The 17950-nt window shown below is 35.0% G+C and overlaps 1 protein-coding gene across 2 annotated transcripts in view; it reads left to right on the top strand.

Annotated features, from left to right (window-relative positions):
• FNIP1 (folliculin interacting protein 1) overlaps positions 1–17950 on the top strand; it is a 154305-nt gene that overhangs the window by 35211 nt on the left and 101144 nt on the right. The window lies entirely within an intron of this gene.

The raw sequence follows: 17950 nt of genomic DNA, 5'->3' as shown, positions 1-17950 counted from the left end.
AGTGTAAGTTGTTATGGTGTCCATAGTTAGAGTGATTAAGTAAATTACAGTGTATACATTGGAACACTGGGTAGCTACTAAATAGAATATGGTAATTCTGTATTTCCTGTAGAGATTTTCACATACATTACGTTAAAAAATAAATTGTAGGGTAGTATGCAATATGATTTTGCTTTTATAAACATATGCTAGTTAATGCTATTAACATGTATAGGAAAAATCTAGAAGGAAACACAGAAATGTTGAAAATGGCTAAATCTGGGGAAAAAGATTGGTGGGATAGTTTTATACTTGTTTGTTTTTTGTATTCCCTTGGCAGTAAATTCTGTTGTCTTTATACTTTTAAAAAGATATAAATATGAAAAATATAACTTGCTCAAGATCAATACAACTGGTAAGTGGCAGTGCTGGCACTTGGAATTATCAGACTTAAAGGAAGAAATTTTTTAGAGAGATATTTACCAATTTGATAAGAATTTTAACTGATTTACACTAGAAAAACATTTAGTTTTTATTTTTAGAATTTACATACAGTAAAATTCCCTTTTTGTAGTGTACAGTCCTTAGAAATTTTTTAAAATTTTTATTGAAGAATAGTATACTTAAGAGAAGTTACATATATGTATTAACTATTCCGCTGAATGAATTTATACACAGTGCTTGATAACTAGTACCCAGCTCAAGAAACAGAACATTGCTTGTGTCTGTGAAGTCTCCCTAGTGACTTTTTCAACCTCCACTGTCCTGACTTCTAACATCAGGGATTAATTTTGCCTGATTTTGAACTTTATATAAATGGAATCATACATATATGTTCTTTTTTTTTTTTTTAAAGATTTTATTTATTTATTTGACAGAGACACAGCGAGAGAGGGAACACAAGCAGGGGGAGTGAGAGAGGGAGAAGCAGGCTTCCTGCTGAGCAGGGAGCCCGATGCGGGGCTCCATCCCAGGACCCTGGGATCATGACCTGAGCCGAAGGCAGACGCTTAACAACTGAGCCACCCAGGCGCCCCATACATATATGTTCTTGTTTGACTTCTGTATTGGTCAGTATTATGTTTGAATTTATCCATATAGTTTGTGTTGTATCATTCATTCTCATAGATTAGAGGCTAGAATTTCTCGAACTCCGTTCTCTTGACATTTTGGATGGCATAATTCTTTGTTAAGGACCTCTCCTGTGCATTGAAGGATGTTTACCAGCATCCTTGATCTCTAACCCACTAGATGCCAGTAGCACTCCCCATTTGTGGCAACCTAAAATGTTTCCAGATGTGTCGCCAAGTATCGTGGGGGGTGGTGAGGAGGGGGGGGCAAAAATCATCCCTGGTTGAGAACTACTGCAGTACAGTATTCTGTTTTGTGAAAATACTACAGTTTATTACCCAGGCTATTGTGTTGATGGATATTTGGATAATTTCCAGGTTGAGATTGTAATGAGTAACATTGCCTTGAACAATTTCATACAGGTTTTTTGAGGAAAATACGACCATATTTCATATGAGTATGTACCTTAGATTGAATTTATAGGTCGTAAGATATGTATATGTCCAGCTTTTTTAGATTTTGCCACATTATTTTTCAAAGTGGTTGTGCCACTTTTCATTCCACCATTCATGTGTGAGAATTCCATTTGCCCCACATTCTAGCGAGGCTTGAATTTGAACTATGCATTTTTGAAACTTAGGGTGTACCCACTGGTTGTCACAGTAAATGGCCCACAGAAGATGCCAGTTGCTGAAGGAATAAGTCATGAATTCTGGCCTTCTGCTTTAATGTCCTCTGACTTACCACTCAGGTCTGGCAATTGAAAAGCAGTTAGTTACCCATCCTGGGTTACTCTTTCCTATGTCAAGATCTCTCTCCCCACCACAAGCAGCAGCTTGTGGGCTCTATAGCTGGGGCCATGTTTTCACTTTGTTGTTGAGTTTCATGTACTGACAAAACTATCAAAGCCAAATGTCAGTAACTGTGATTTGAAAGGTTAACTGAAATTGTATTTAAGCTTTGTCATTTAAACAAGACTTGCCAGTCAAATGAGAATCTGGTTTTTCCTTTTATGCTGTTGTTATAATTTTACAGAGGGATGGAACATTTTTTTAAATAATACATTTAATTGTTCTGTGTGTTCTGCATACTCTGTAAATGTTGAAGGCAGACACTGTGCACTTCCTGGTTTTTTAAAGCACATATCATTACCACTGTAGCATCATCATCATCGTCACCATCATTATCACCATCGTGCTGCTTATGTATGAAGTTTCATATACATGTATTTATGTGTATAATTTACTGAGGTGAAATTCATACAAAATTAATCATTTTAAAGTGAACAATTCAATGGCATTTAGTATATTCATAGGGTTGTGCAACCACCACTGTTATCTATTTATAACTAGTTCTAAAACCCTTCCGTGAGTCCAGAGTAAACCTCTTATCCTGTAAGCAGTTTCTCCTTCCTTTCCCCCCTCAATCCCTGGCAACCTCCAATCTGTATTTGGTCTCTATGGATTTATCTCTTTTGGGTATTTCATATAAATAGAACATATAATATATGACATTTAATGTCTGGCTTCTTTCACTTAGGATAATGTTTCCAAGGTTCATCCATGTTGTATGTTTCTGTATTCCATCCCTTTTATGGCTGAATAATATTTTATTATATTTATATGTCATGATTTGTTCATTCATTCATTGTTGGACTGTTCTACTTATTGACCACAGTAAATATATTTTGCTGCTGAAAACATGCATATACATGTACTTATTTGCATTCCTAACACATGACTAGATTATTACAGCCGCCTCCACTGATACTGAACAATTTCAATGCCTCTAGAATTCCCTCATGCTACCCCTCTGCAGTCAGACCCTTTCCTTCCCCTTAACTGTTGGCAACCACTTGTCACTTCTCTGGCTTTATAGCAGTGAGACATTTAAGCAGTTTCTCAACTATGTAGTTTGGCTTTTTAAAGTATAGAATAGATTTTTCATGAGTTAAATTTTTAGAATTAGAGAAAGTGTTTTAGAAGCCAGGGACTAGCAATATTTTATATGTATTTGTTAAATTCAGTTTCTCCAGCTTGCTAATTATGATAAGAACTAAATTAAAATTACTAGTAAATAATTCTGTATTTACTACACAGCACAGATAACTGTCAAAAATATTATTTTGCAGTATTTTATAAATTGAACATGCAATTATTAGATAGATTTTTTTAAATAAAAATTTCACTGTTTTGTCTACAAAAGATGTGTTGGGATTTTACATTTTCTTCCTGCCAAAATCTTCAGTGAATTTTATACTGATATGTTTACATGTTAATTTTAAAAGCTCAGAAGAAAGATTATTCAGCTTCTGAAAACATAGCATGCACAATAAAATAACTGTTTGCCAGGGGGAAAAAAAGCCCTGTTGTCTTCTAGTACCAGTTGGTATTACGTAGGTTTGTGTGGTGTCTCATATCTTATTTATAGTAGTTTGAAACTAGAAACTAGATACTAAACAGTGATGTTTCACTGTAGCTTAACTATGCATTAGAGTCTTTCTTTGATCATATATATTGTTTTTTATTTGTGTGTATACTTCTCTGAAACCCAGAATCTGGAAACTGGCAACTTGCTTGAGTTCAGTTCATTTCTATATAAAGACAAATAATATATAACATGTCTAAATGCATTCATTTGTTTAGATTATAAAAGCTTTATAATATTAATAAGTTGATAAGTTATAAGTTAATTGGAGGTACTTAATGATTATCTCTAGTTACTGAGAGAGAGCATGAAGAAACATTTATTAATATTGTTTGTTGGGTTGTAGAAACTTCCCAGACTCCTTCTATCAAGAAAAGAGCTTTTGTTGGGAGGAATTTCAGATCTGATGACTATGTTTCTTAAAATATTTCAGATATATCCTAAATATTCTAGGGCTCTAAGAAGTTGCCAGTGTTTAAAAATCATATTACTAGATAATTTTAATTGTGTGTTTATTTTTTTCTTGATATTGTTGTCTAACCTGCTTACCTCCAACATACAGAGCTGTGCTTTGGGATGGCTTTGTTTTATAGTGGGAGTGACCTTTAGTAGTTGGCTTGATTACTCCTTCATAATAACAGAGAGCCTTTGTAAATGAATTTTCCAAAATCTCACAGAACATAATGGAAAAGTATGAAATGAAAAAAAAATACACCAGTTTTGTGGCTTCCCAGTGTTGATTTTAGGATGTGAGGGTGATGTGGTTGTGACATCTATCACCACACTGATCACCAGATTTGATTTGGCTGATCTGGCTGGCTAGGTGGTGTCCCCTTCCTCCTTCAAGTCTGCTCCATGTGTGTCCCTACTGAAGCTGCATGGTTGGTTGAAGAGAATGACCTTCCTGGTTAGAAGAGGATTGTTCTTTGGTCAAGAGTATGTAGGTAGTTTCTCTCCCCTGCTAGAACCTCCAAATAAGCTCTTAAAAATTAATCTTAAAGTTAGAGCTCTTAAAACTCCATCATGCACAGGGTGCCCGGGTGGCTCAGTTGGTTAAGATCCGACTCTTGATTTTGGTTCAGGTGATAATCTCAGGGTTGTGAGATCAAGCCCCAAGTGGGGCTCCGCACTGGGGTGTGGAGCCTGCTTGAGATTCTCTTTCTCCCTCTGCCCTGCCCTCCCTTGCGTGTACATGTGCACTGGATCGCTCTCCAAAAAAAAAAATCTATCACCCATGACTATCTGTTACTTTTTAGTGGTAACTTAAGATGCCATATCTGATTCATTGCCTTTAAACTGTTTAGAAAATAAAGGCTATGTGACTGTTTTAAAAATGCAAAGGATTTAAAATACTGGCTTCAAACATACATTGGTTCATTCATTTAGTAACTACATTGTGGGTTTTGTCGTTGTTGTTGCTTTCATGCTGCATACTTGCTGGGCCTTTGGAAGAGTCACATCCTGTGAGGCAGCCTGAGCCTTTTGTAGCTTAAAGCTTAGAGACATCTTCTCAGAAAAGTGTTTATGAACACTTAAAATTCATAGGATTATAAAGGAACCTAATTACCTTGAAATAGTTGTCAGGATGCTAAATTTGCACAATGGTAGTGTGTAAAATGTATTAACTCATTAAATATTAAGAGTTAGCAGTGGATCTGAGAAATATTATGATTTTGAAGTAATGAACGTAAGCTTTTTTTCTAGATTTTTTGTATCAACTATATAGTCTGATGAAACTATGATTTCTAACAGTTGTCAAAGTTACAGGAATTGCTACTACTACTGAAGTTGGTTGCCTATATTTTAACTGAAGGAAATGCTAAATTGTGGTAAGAGGTTGGTGAAAGTGAATATATCATTTTTTTTCCCTACCCAAGTTTGTTTTCCACACTGAACCATAGACCCCCTGTTGGTCTGTAGACTTGAACGTAAGTAAGCTCTTTTAGGAGCTGTGAGACTGGCATTTAAATAGTTGGTTATAGTTGAAGTCTGAGCAGAGATTTCATCTCTTTCATCTTTGTGTTTTCATAATTCCACAATGCCTGGGAAACATTAAGCAGATGAGAGTCATTTATGTTATTGCTTTTATTAGTAGTTTGTTTTTGTTGCTATGTTGTATTCCATTGTGTGTGTGAAGGTTCTTAAAAATACATATATCTGGGCTCCAAACCCTGAATTCAGAAAGATAATCAGGAAATGGTAGTGTGTTGGAAACTGAATATGATGAGGGTGTCACTGAATAGAGTGCAAAGTTGTGACAGTGTCATTTGTTGTGCACAGGTTGATTGAGGCATTAAAAAACTGTGTTAGGTAACTTTTTCAAGTTCGGTTGAGAAGGGAGGGAGATGTACCAGGAACCTGGAGGTTTTTAGAGATAAATGTGTGGAAGAAACAAATGGGAGTTCCAAGAAATGGGAGTTACAAGAAATGGGCAAGACTGAACAAGAAACCAGAAGGGATGAGATCAACTTCATAGATTTGGAGTTGGAGAGGAGCACCTTTCCCTTTAAGGTAAAATGGGGGTGTGTGTGTGATAGGATTCGGCTCTCTAACAGGTAAATCTAAGGATGTTGGGGGAATGGTTATCTTAAATTTGTGAGCATTGATGTGAAAGGAAATGAGTCATTGATGGTTTTGTAGTAGTGGGATGGCCTGATGAAGCGTTATATTCCTAGAAGGTGAGTCTGGAATGAGTTGGAATAGGAGAGCCTTAAGTTGAAAAGATGGCTATATTTACTTAGGATGATTTGAGGGCTTTGGACTTTGGGATTGTCATGAGAAATGGAAGTGATAGATACTAGAGATATATTTGTATTTTTGTGGTTCAGAGGTTATTTTGGGAATTGTTAGCCATTTAAAGTATTAGCTAAAAAAAATACATTAAAAAGATTGAATAACCTAATGGAACTAGTGTTAATGAGATGATGTTTAATTTTCCAAGTTTTTGCTTTTATTGGATGTGCCTGTAGAATTACTACTGTGATTCTGAATTAATTTATTTTTGGTTCTTATTTGTGAAGTTTTCTCTGAATAACGTATAACAGACTCCTCTAAAACCTATTTCTGCATTTTAGACAATATCACAATTTTCAGGTATTTATTTAGGCTGATAGTGAAAGAAGAAACCTTATAATTTTTCCTTTTTGGGAATTCAGAATACTCTAATATGATGAATCAGCGATGTTTACTTTCCTTCAGATAACTACTTGATTCTCATAATTCCAGAAGCATTTTGTGAATTCAGAGATAATTTTCAAAACAGTGGCCTTCAGATTGATTATTAAATGTATAAAATACTAGGAGGCTGGTTGTACAGAACTTCTTTTTCTTCTGTAACTTAAAAGTTAAACTTACTGGCGAGGCACTAGCTAAAAAAGTGACATTTGTAATCTGTCTGCATATTTTGTTCAGTTTTTCGTATCCTGAAGAATGCTGAGATTATTTTCACCTTAAATATAGATCAATATATTAATGTGGAGTGCATTTCAGTAAGAAAAGAAATATTTTACTCTAGAAGCTGTCAGTTCTTTGCTGCTGATTTTCAAAATTATATCTCTCTTCCTGACTTTTCAGCAGACACATGTTAACTTCCTTTGGTACATCTTCTTTTTGACATTCCTCCAGTGCCTTAGGATAATTATAAAATCAAATAGTTTAGGCTTCTTATTTCTACTCTAAGTATTTTGAGGAATAGTTTGCTTTGTCCTAGTACCATATTTAATTACTTACTAAATTTTTTTTTTATTTTGGCTTTTTTAAATCCTTTTAGCACCATTGCCATTTTCATCATCCTAGGCCCAGTATTGGTTGGTTCATCCTGGGCCCAGTATTGGCTCAGGTTGGTTCTCTCTGTTACATTTTTAATAGCACCTAAATTGTGTTATTCCTTTGCTAAAGAATGTGTGATATTCTTGGGTTTTGTGTTTTGTGTTTTTTTGTTTTTGTTTGTTTTTTTTGCTCATATCTGAAAGCTTTAGAATTCTTATGAGAATTTTAGTGGGTGAATTTTACCTTTTTTTCTGAATCATATACAACCCTTGGATTTAGTAAGCCTGTGGACCTGCTGCTTATATTTTAGGGGGTGAGTTTTACCTTTATTTTCTGAATCAGATACAACTCTTGGGTTTAGTAAGCCTGTGAACCTGCTGCTTATATTTTACTCTCATTATTTTTATTTTTTTAAGATTTTACTTATTTATTTGAGAGCAAGAATGAGAGAGAGCACATGAGAGGGGGGAGGGTCAGAGGGAGAAGCAGACTCCCTGCTGAGCAGGCAGCCTGATGCGGGACTTGATCCTGGGACCCCAGGATCATGACCTGAGTCGAAGGTAGTCGCTTAACCAACTGAGCCACCCAGGCGCCCTACTTTACTCTCATTGTGTAAGTTCTGGTTAATGCCGTGCCTGTCTCCTCATATCACAATGCCTCTCAAGTATATGAATTTCTTTTTTTCTTTTTTTAAGATTTTTTATTTTTAAGAGAGAGGGAGATCTCGAGCAGGGAGGATGGGGGAGGGAGAAGCAGACTACCTGCTGACTGGGGAACCCGACGTGGAGCTTGATCCCAGGACCCTGGGATCATGACCTGAGACAAAGCAGATGCTTAACCAACTGAGCCAGCAGGTACCCCTCAAGTATATGAATTTCTAAAGAATTTAGAATATATCTTATATTGGAAACTCCATCATGTGAATGATTAATATTTTGGTACATACCCTGTCTTCTTAATTAGATTATAGGCCCTTCCAGGGCTGAGATGTTTGTTTCTACCTCTACAAAAGCATTTTATTTCACTTTTATTTATAATAATATTAATATATTTGCAGGGTTAGTATTTCTGTAACATAGAATAAATATGTATATTTTTCTATCTTATGCTTAGTGTTGTGCCTAGTATAAAACAGGTCTCTAATGTAGGTGTTTTCAGTGAGTAAAATGTAGATTAGCAGTTAATAATGGCTTCCTTTTATTGTATATTTACAGTATCTCAGGAATTGTGCCAAATGCTTTATACTAAAGTAAGCTCCTCTAAATCATTACAGTTGTATGAAATAAGTATTGTTATTTACATTGATAATTGTAATATTCACCAGTACAGCAATAAATAAATTACAGAACTGGGATTTTGTACTTTGTTCTCTTCTTTTAAAATCACTTAATGACTCTGCTGTACTCCTTCCCATAAAGTGTATTTGAATTTATGTGGTTAGGATTTTTAAGTTTATATTAAACATCCTAAGACTGTCATTTTTAATGCATGGTTATGAATATGAAGCTTACTCTGTAAATTTATGCTCCTCAAATATAACGTAGTTGTACGTCCTATGCATTGCACTGTTATTAAAAAGTCTGGTTTGGGGGCGCCTGGCTGGCTCAGTCGGTTAAGTGTCTGCCTCTGGCTCATGGCATGATCCCACGGTTCTGGGATGCAGTCAGACGTCTGGCTCCCTACTCTGCTGGGAGGCTGCTTCTCCCGCTCCCTCTGCCTGCCACTCTGCCTGCCACTCCCCCTGCTTGTGCTCTTTTGCTCTCTAAAAGGAAAAAAGTCTGGTTTGACAAAAGTCAGAGGACAATGTATACCAATGATAAATTCTAAGTTGAAGGTGGTCTTCTATGGATTTTGACCTTGGAAAGGGAAAACAGTTTGCCTAAGAGTGAGACTGAAACCCATACTGGTGTAGCTATGTATCAGGTTACAAGCTAAACTTTGTAACAGGGACTGCAGGATACAGTAAAATAAGATAAAACTTTTTCTGTCTTACATTAAAAAAAAAAGTTGGTAGGAGTTCTTGGCAGGTAAACAGTGTAGTTGCATGAGATCTTCTAGTGTTCCAAACTGGTAGGTCAGCTAGGACAGCTTTGCCATCTTTAACATGTAGCTTCCCTTCCTGAGTCCAAAGAGACTATGCTAGTTATTGCTATTTCCTAGCTATCAGGAAAGGGGTAAGGAGAGAAGGAAAAGCATTTTGTATTTCAGGGGATGACCTAGAAACTGCACATACCAGTTCCTGTTACAGTTCATTAACTTGAATATAGTAGTATGACCACACTTACAGATGCGAGGGAAACTGGGAAATAAGTCTCTAGCTAGGTAGCCATGTACCCTAGAAAACTCTGGTAGTTTTGTTATTAAAAGGAAGGAAGAAAGCAAACTCCAGGGAACAGTTGGTAGTCTTAGTTTAGTTTTCAATTTGAATGGCTGTAGAGATTTTGGGATATAATGATAAATTCCTAATGGTGTCTGATAAAAGTGATAGTACTAAATGTGGAACATTTACTACATAATGAGTAAGAGATAAATCTTAAGTTGAGATAAATCTTTAGGATCTTTAGTTGAGAAAGCAAATTTATGGTGGGGAATCTGGTGGGGATGGGGATTCAGGATTGGGAATTATCCAAGATAAAAGGTATGGAATCTGGGAAAATGTAGGTAGTGGTAAAGAGAACATTTGAGTGCCCGGCTACAGACAGTCTAGCTCAGCCACAAGGCACGTGCACTCGAACTAGTTGAGGGCTTGTATAACTAGAGGGATAAGGTAGGGTGAAAACGTTTATTGCATACCTGACCAGAAAGATTTTTTTGATTTTGTTTTAAATGATACTGGGTAAAGTAGGACTATTTTGTTTTTGTACTGCAAGCTTTATCCCCTTTCTAGGCAGATAGACATACTACTTATTCTTTGAATACATTTTATTTATTGTGTTGGGGTGACACAAGACCACCCCCAGGTTTGGTGATTTACTGGAAGAACTCACAGAAGTTAGCATATGGTCATACTCAGAACTCAAATTTATTACAGTGGAAAGATACAAAATTTGTAAAATCAGAAAAGGAAAAGGCCCATGGAACAAGGTCCAGAGGAAACCACGTGCAGACTTGCAAGTGCTCTTTTCCAGTGGTGTCACATAGGATGTGTTTAAATCTTCCAGCCATTGTATACTATTACTGGGGATGGTCAGGTAGTGCCCAAGGTTTTTATTCAGGACGGGGCATGGAGGTACCTCTGACTAGCATGGACCAAAATGCAGACTCCCAGAAGACAAGCAGGTATTCAGCGTAAACCACATTGTACAGGTTAGTTATAGTAAGCTTCACTTACCAGTGAGAGGACGTTTCATATCAGTGTAGGGAACTGTTTACCAGTCAAGTTCACAGATGCCAGCCTAGGCTAAGGTTGTGCGCATGCCTTCCTAAGTAGATAGCAGTCTTAGGCCTGCCATATTAACTTTTTTTCTACACACTGTTCTCTGGCTTTATTCATGCTAGTTTTCTTGATTTCTTGTAGAATGAATGCCTTGTCCCCAAGTAGACAGAGTCAAAAGTAATAGTTTGTAGATTGATTGTTTTCATGTGTCTTATTTTATTTGCTTTTTCCAACAACTCTATGATTGTGGTTGGTAGAGGAGAGAAATTTTATTCGCCATTTTGTGGATGAGCAGATAGAGATTTCTGGAATTTAAATGGTGTCCAGACATCCTGAAGTCCATTGGAGGCCAGGTTCTATGAGTTACAAATCTTTTAAATACTCTTTTTAAAAGATTTACACATTAAAATTGGATCAGCACTAAGAAAGAAAATTAAAGGAAAAAGGGGGATATATATATATATATATATATATATATAAAAAGTTAAATATTCTCATAGCTTCCCATAAAATTTCTCTATTATTTATGACTTTGACCCCTTCCTTCCCATGTGATCTTGGGAGGAAAAGAGAATATAGCCTGTTTATATTAGGTTTACAATGACTATTTTCCTTTTTTGAGGATAAAAAGTTGGGGGGAATAGTGAATGCATTACCCCCTGAAATAACTATGAAATAACTATGAACAAGTAGGCACTAGAAAGGATGTTTTTATTTCATTCTCATAAAAAAAGCCACTAAAATCCTATGTAGTGTTTTGTTACTATTAAACTGATCTCAAGAAGTGTCATCAGAGTTCCTGCAAAAACTAGTTTTGACTTCCTAACAAGCTACTAAATGTCATCCATAATGCTAGACACTGGAATAGACCTGTGTGGGAGAGAAGTATGGTCCCATCCTCACACGGCTTATGGTCCAATAGAAATGGAGACAGTAAACAGGTAATTACAACAGTAGTCTGTTAAGCACCAGGATAGGGGATCTTCAGTGGTAGTTTAGGGCATTTTACTGGGGGGACGAGAGAGAAATATACTATGGAGATTTTCCCTCTTTGGCTACATTGTGGAGAGTAAATTGGAGGGGAGCAGAAGGAGAGGTTGGGAGACTAATTTAAGTGGTTAAATATGGTAGCCCACACTAGGATGATGGCAGTCATGCTGGTGGTCTGACATAAAACATTTTGGGGGTATAATAAATCGGACTTGGTGACTTCTAGATTTTTGGTTTAAGCATCTGGGTGAAAATACTTTAGTAGGTTGACATTAGAGAAATAAACTTAGTTGATTCACCTACTGGCTTTCCTTTTTTGGAACACTTCCTTTTTTCCTCCATTTTTTTCTTAACTTTGTAGCACTTTTCTGGTTTCTGAGCTAGTGGCTATCAAGCTTTTCTCTGGCTAGTTCTTCAGTGGAAAAACAGATCATGTCCTGCTGTAAGATTATGATGCTCATGAAGGTATTTTGTATTCCTTGGGCTCTGAGGGGGGATCCAGAACCTGGGGAGTCAAAGAAGTGCTTATTGAAATGAATGTGAAGTTTTGGTACAAAACTAGAGGTAAGGAATGTAATTGGAAAGTAACTGTCGCCCTTCCTTTCTCCAGTTCCTAGTTTTATTTCCTAGGGGTCACTTCTTAGAACATTTGTGTATCTTTGTATTAAGTTTCTTATTTATCTTACTTTATCTTATTTTACTTTGATGTACATATGAGAATATTATGGTATTCACTTTGATGGTGTACATACTGTTTTGAACCTTGTTTTTCTTCATGTAGTAATTACCAATGGAGATCTTTGTATACAGCTCTGTCTTCTTGTTTTCTCCCCTTTAATACATTTAATGCTGAAGTAAACAGATTATATGTGATTATAATAAACCCAGATTTGCATCAGAGGACTATCATAAGTGAGGTCTGAAAGCTTAGATCGACCTTGTGAAATCATTCAATTTACTTTTGTGTCTGTATGCAGGCTTTCTAACCTAAACAATCAAAGATGGGTTATTTATTTTTTATTAGAATTTTTTTTCATTTGAGTAGTTGACACAGTGTTGTATTAGTTTCAGGTGTATAACACAGTGATTTGACATCTTTTTTTTTTTTTTTTTTTTTTTTAAGTAGGCTCCACGCCCAGCATGGAGCTCGATGCAGGGCTTGAACTCATGACCTTGAGATCAAGATCTAAGCTAAGATCGAGAGTCAGATGCTTAACTGACTGAGCCACACAGGAACCCCTCAGTATCTTTATACGTCATGCTGTGCTTTAGGTTCCCAACAAAATTGAGCAGAAGGTATAGAGATTACCCATATACCCATGCCCCCACAGATGAAAGATTTTAGAAGTTTCTGCCTAATGAATTGTGGAGAAATTGCTAGTGTGGCAGATATTTATATATCTCAACAAGTACCAGGATTATTAGAATTAATTATTAAGTATGACAGTTAAAGAAAAGTTACAGTTTTTAAAACTGGGACAAGAAGGCAATGTACTTGTAAGAGACAGGTAATTCTAGCCGCATGTCAGTAATTCACCAAATGTTTATTGAACTCTAGATATGTGTGACACGCTGTTCTAAGTGTTAGAGATAAAACACAGTGCCTATACTAATCATAGAGATAGTCCTATCTTACAGATGAGGAATCTGGGGACTAGAGAAGTTAAGGCATTTTTCTTAGATCCCATTCAGTCTGTATGTAGCAGAGTTGAGATTTAAATCTAAGTTAGGCTGATTCAGAGCCTATTCTTTTGTTTCTCTCATGTTGGGTGTGGGGAATGATTCTTGGTCTTAGCATATTGTCCATTAGGTTGTGGATTAATAGTCCATTGTATTAAGGCATTTCTGTTACTGCAGTAGTCATATCAGCATAATACACAGATGCACTCTTAGCTTTTCCTGGAAGAACATGCTGATATGTGTTAAAATACAAACCCAGTGAAAGACTGGGTTTTTAAAGCAATCTGAAAGGTCTCTGTTTCAGAACCAACCAAGTAATGTGACGTGGTAGTTTTATTGAAGTATATAAATAAATATATTTTTATTTTTATATTTTAAATTAATGTATTTATATAATATAAATATAAACTTTATAAGTTCAAAGGTTGTATTTTGTTCTAGACTTGTCTTTGTGAGTTCAATAGAGTTCAGATTAGTGAGCCGGTTTACTTATGACCGCTGTGGGTCCTGTGATCATCAGGGCTTGCTTTTCCAGTTGCTTGTCATCTGGGTAGAATACAAGCTTGCTGTGGCTTCCAAGAATGTGTGTGTGTACTTGTCTGAAATGGCAGAGTTGGGACACCACGAAGTTGAGAAAGGAGCTCTTCTGTTTTCTTGCTTATTAGATGAGCCTAAGTTCCTTATAGATGGGAATTGTTGAATTGCTGGAATGTAGCCATGGTTGCCTCTGTGCAGACCAGCCATCGTTGAGTTAAAGTGCCCTTAAAAAAAAAAATTGGCATTCCTAGTCTGCAGCAGCTGCCAGGGCAGCACTTAGTTTACACAATACTTAGGTTGATTTTCTTTAATCATGTATTTATAGTAGAAGAGATAACGGAATTGAAATGTAGTCATAATTTGCTTCTTTAAAAATTCCAGAGTCTTCAGTGAAACAAAAGAATAGGATTCTACTTGTGAAATGGTAGGACTGAATAGACAGAGCCTTTTGCAAAAATAGATTTTGTCATGGACAGTAATTTCCCAAAAGCTCTTAGTCTCCCATGGTTCCATTGCTAGAATTAAGCCTTTTTCATTGCAGCATGTAGAAGCTTTTATTTGAGTTAAATTCAGACTTCTTCGTATTGTCACCTGACAGTCTCGTGGTTTCAGATGAATATGGTTCATTGCTATTATTAACCTGAGTTGGCAGTTGTGCGTAATTGGAGTTTTTAGGGATTTTGAAAAGTGGAACTGCATAAGAGAAATTAGAGATGCCACTAATGTACATTTTAACTCAAGATGTTATTTTCACATGTTGTTAACATCAGAATCAGCCCAAATCTACTTATAAAGTTGGTGATAAGTTTGCTTTACAATATCTGAAGCAAAAATTTATATGGTGAGATTTTTAGATTATACTTATTTTATGAAAAGCAGTTTAAAATTGTGAAATTATGATAAGTTTAATTAGATGGACTTGAGAATGTTTTAAGCAGGTGGTGATCATTATTTTAAACATGGAATTTGTAAATACTCTGTATTAGTCATTGGTATATATATATGTGTCTTGTTTCTGTCATTCACTGCTCTTCTGTCTTGTGTTTACATAGGAACACTTTCTATAGATATTTGGAAAGCAGTGGGCTTTTGTGTTTGTATCACATATGCATATTTATAAGTAAAATTTAAATTAAAAACCTGACATTGTTTTAGTTTGTTGATCATAATCTCATTATTGTTATAGTTAGTGTTATTCTTTAATTTTAATGACAAGGGCCTGAATTTTTCTGGTCATGTTTTTGCTACTCTGTGAACATCTTAACTATGTGTCCCAATAAGTCATTTATGACTTGAATTAAATAATCTTGAATTAGCAGTGAATTTAGACTAAGGTACATTGTTTTTATATTTTAAATAAATCCTACTGTGGAGTTTAAAAAATATTTTTTTTTGATCATGTAACCCAGCTGAACAACTTGGATACTGGCCCTTTGAATGGTTTTAATTCATTTTAACATTCTTCTAGGGTTCCACTGCAGTTTCTTAAGTTCTTAGGTATATAGAATTAATGTCAGCAAGTTAAAAACCACATAGGTCAGGTATATTTCAATTATGTGTATGTGATGCTGAAAAATACAGCAACTATGATAGTAGATGTGATATGTGGTATCCTCTCATGGTATATACTCTTGCTGAGGTTCCATTTCAGGAATTCATGTGGTAGATTATTAATTTCTTTGAAATACTTTTTGTAAAGTTTTAATTTGGTGCATATGACTTTATACATGTTAGGTTAGGGGATAAATATAAATGGATTTGGGGATCTTTAATGTCTGTAACAGTTTATATTTTTACTTTATTTTTTTTATATGAAAAATCTAGTTTGATTAAATGATGGTAATAATCCTACAGCCAAGTAGTTGATTATACTTGTCATTAAAATGTAAATTACAGTCATTAAGATTTCATTAGTATTCTGGGTATAATTGAATTCAGTATGACTATAGATATACAGACTAAAGGTTTCTAGTGTTATTATAATATTTAGTTTATTAAGATGTAGTTGGAGAAAAATAATTGGATATAAACAGCTTATGTAAAAAATCAAGACTTTTCGGATAGGAAAAGACCTAAACTGGTAACTCATTTTTTTGGAACTGAGATTAACAAAAAAATCATGGGATTATTTTTCGGTCAGGTTAGAGAATTTTAATTCCTTAGAGAAATTATTAGAAACATATAGCTTCCTGGGTGAAGTGGGTGATGGGCATTAAGGAGTGCACTTGTGATGAGCCTTGGGTAATATATGGAATTGTTGAATTACTCTATTGTACACCTGAAAGTAATATAACACTGTATGTTAAGTATATTGGAATTAAAAAAAAGGAAACATATAAGCTTCCTGAGTTAAAATGGTACTTCATACACTCACTTGGTCAGGAAATTAAAGTTCCATTATATTCATTATCTCTCGCAGCTTCTCCTTATAGTAGTAAGATACTACTACTGAAACATGAAACATGAAAAACCAAAACAAAATATAAACTAAATTATTAAAAGGTTGTCAATCTGGGAGGAATTTTCACTATTTACAAAATCAGTTTGGATTCTTTCGAAAAACAAAATTGGTACAATAACGGCGCCCTGTCACTGATGATCCTGCTTGCTAAAGAAAATTTATTTTAAGCAATTCTTTAATGTGTGACTCCTAGCAGAAATGCAGTGATACTCTGAATAGTGATCTATATTTTATCTTAATTATATTCCATATTTTAAAAACTTAGTACAGTGTAATTTTCACATGTATTTTATGGTTCCCATAATGTTCTGTATATGATTTATCTAATTTTGTATATATCCTTAACGTTAGGTCTTTGAACCCCTGAGTTGTAGTAGAGTTACTGAATTAGGTCCATCTAATTGTGTATATATTCTTACTTTAGGTCTTTCAACCCCTGAGTTGTGGTAGTGTTATTGAATTAGGTCCTTGACTTTATAAAAACATATAAACTGAGTAAATGATGAATATATAGTTCTGTTTTTCCTAAATATAGATGTTCTTTTGATTAATACTGTATTGAATTCATAGCCTTCAGTCATATTTTCTATTATTGGATACCAAATTTTTTTAAATATTGAAAAGGTGTCCTTTTATTAGAAATTATTGGGAATTGCTGATATAGCCCATATGTTCACCATTATTATTTTTTTAAATGCACAGTAAATATATGAAAAGGAAATTAAGATGTTCTCTTGTCTGATACATTTGGGATTTCCAGACTAATAGAAGAAGTTAATTGAAGTGAGGAATTTTAAAAATTGTATATGTTGTAACATTTTATTTTTAACTTAAGACCTAAATATGCATTCAGTTGCCAGTTCTTTCCTGGTCACTGTGTTTTAAAGGGAATGGTGAATGTTATGTCATTCAACATTGACTAGTTAGCAGCAGATTTCTTTAAAGCACGGTCTGTCTACAGGTTTTTAAAATACTCAGATCACTTTCCGCATGTACAGAATATATTTCTCCAATTGAATATGGTGCTTTTGGCTGTTATGCTTTGGGGTTCTGATGGTGACCACTTCTTGGCATGTTGTTATGTTGAGAAAGCTTTCTATTTATCTCTTGTAGCCTAATGTAGCGTTCTTCTCTCTCTCCTGCCTTTCCTTCATTCATTCTTCACTTTCTTCTACAATAATTCTTTTTTTTTTTTTTTTAACCGAACTCAGAGTGTTTTCTGGTACTGGGGACATTTTGCATGAATAGGTTTTGAAACTTGGCTGCCCCCCTCTCCATTTCTTGCAGGAGCATAAGATTTTTATTGTTTCTCAGGGTTAGTTTGCATCACCTTGCATGCTTCCATTTCAGTGAGACAACATTGATGGATAAGGCTCAAGAAAAAACAACTAACATAGTAGCAGGTACATAGTAGACATTGCAAATAATTATTGAATAAATAAACTTAAAATCTTCATATTTGGTAAGTATACTCTACAGTAAGAGATTATCTCAGGCCCTTTGATGCTAAGAAGTGAAAATGTCTAGATGATCAATTGAAAGTAGGAGTAGAGGAAGAGAAGAGACTTGTTGGTATTTATCTACAAGTTCATGAAATTCAATTGTCAAGGCAAAAGAATTGGTCAATTAGAAAAAGAAAAGGTGAATTATTTAGGTATTAC

This window comes from Zalophus californianus, chromosome 5 (genome assembly GCF_009762305.2).
Source record: "Zalophus californianus isolate mZalCal1 chromosome 5, mZalCal1.pri.v2, whole genome shotgun sequence".
NCBI classification, from domain to species: Eukaryota; Metazoa; Chordata; class Mammalia; order Carnivora; family Otariidae; genus Zalophus; species Zalophus californianus.
The sequence above is the reverse complement of the archived record's forward strand: the minus strand, read 5'-3'. Positions and strand labels throughout refer to the sequence as shown.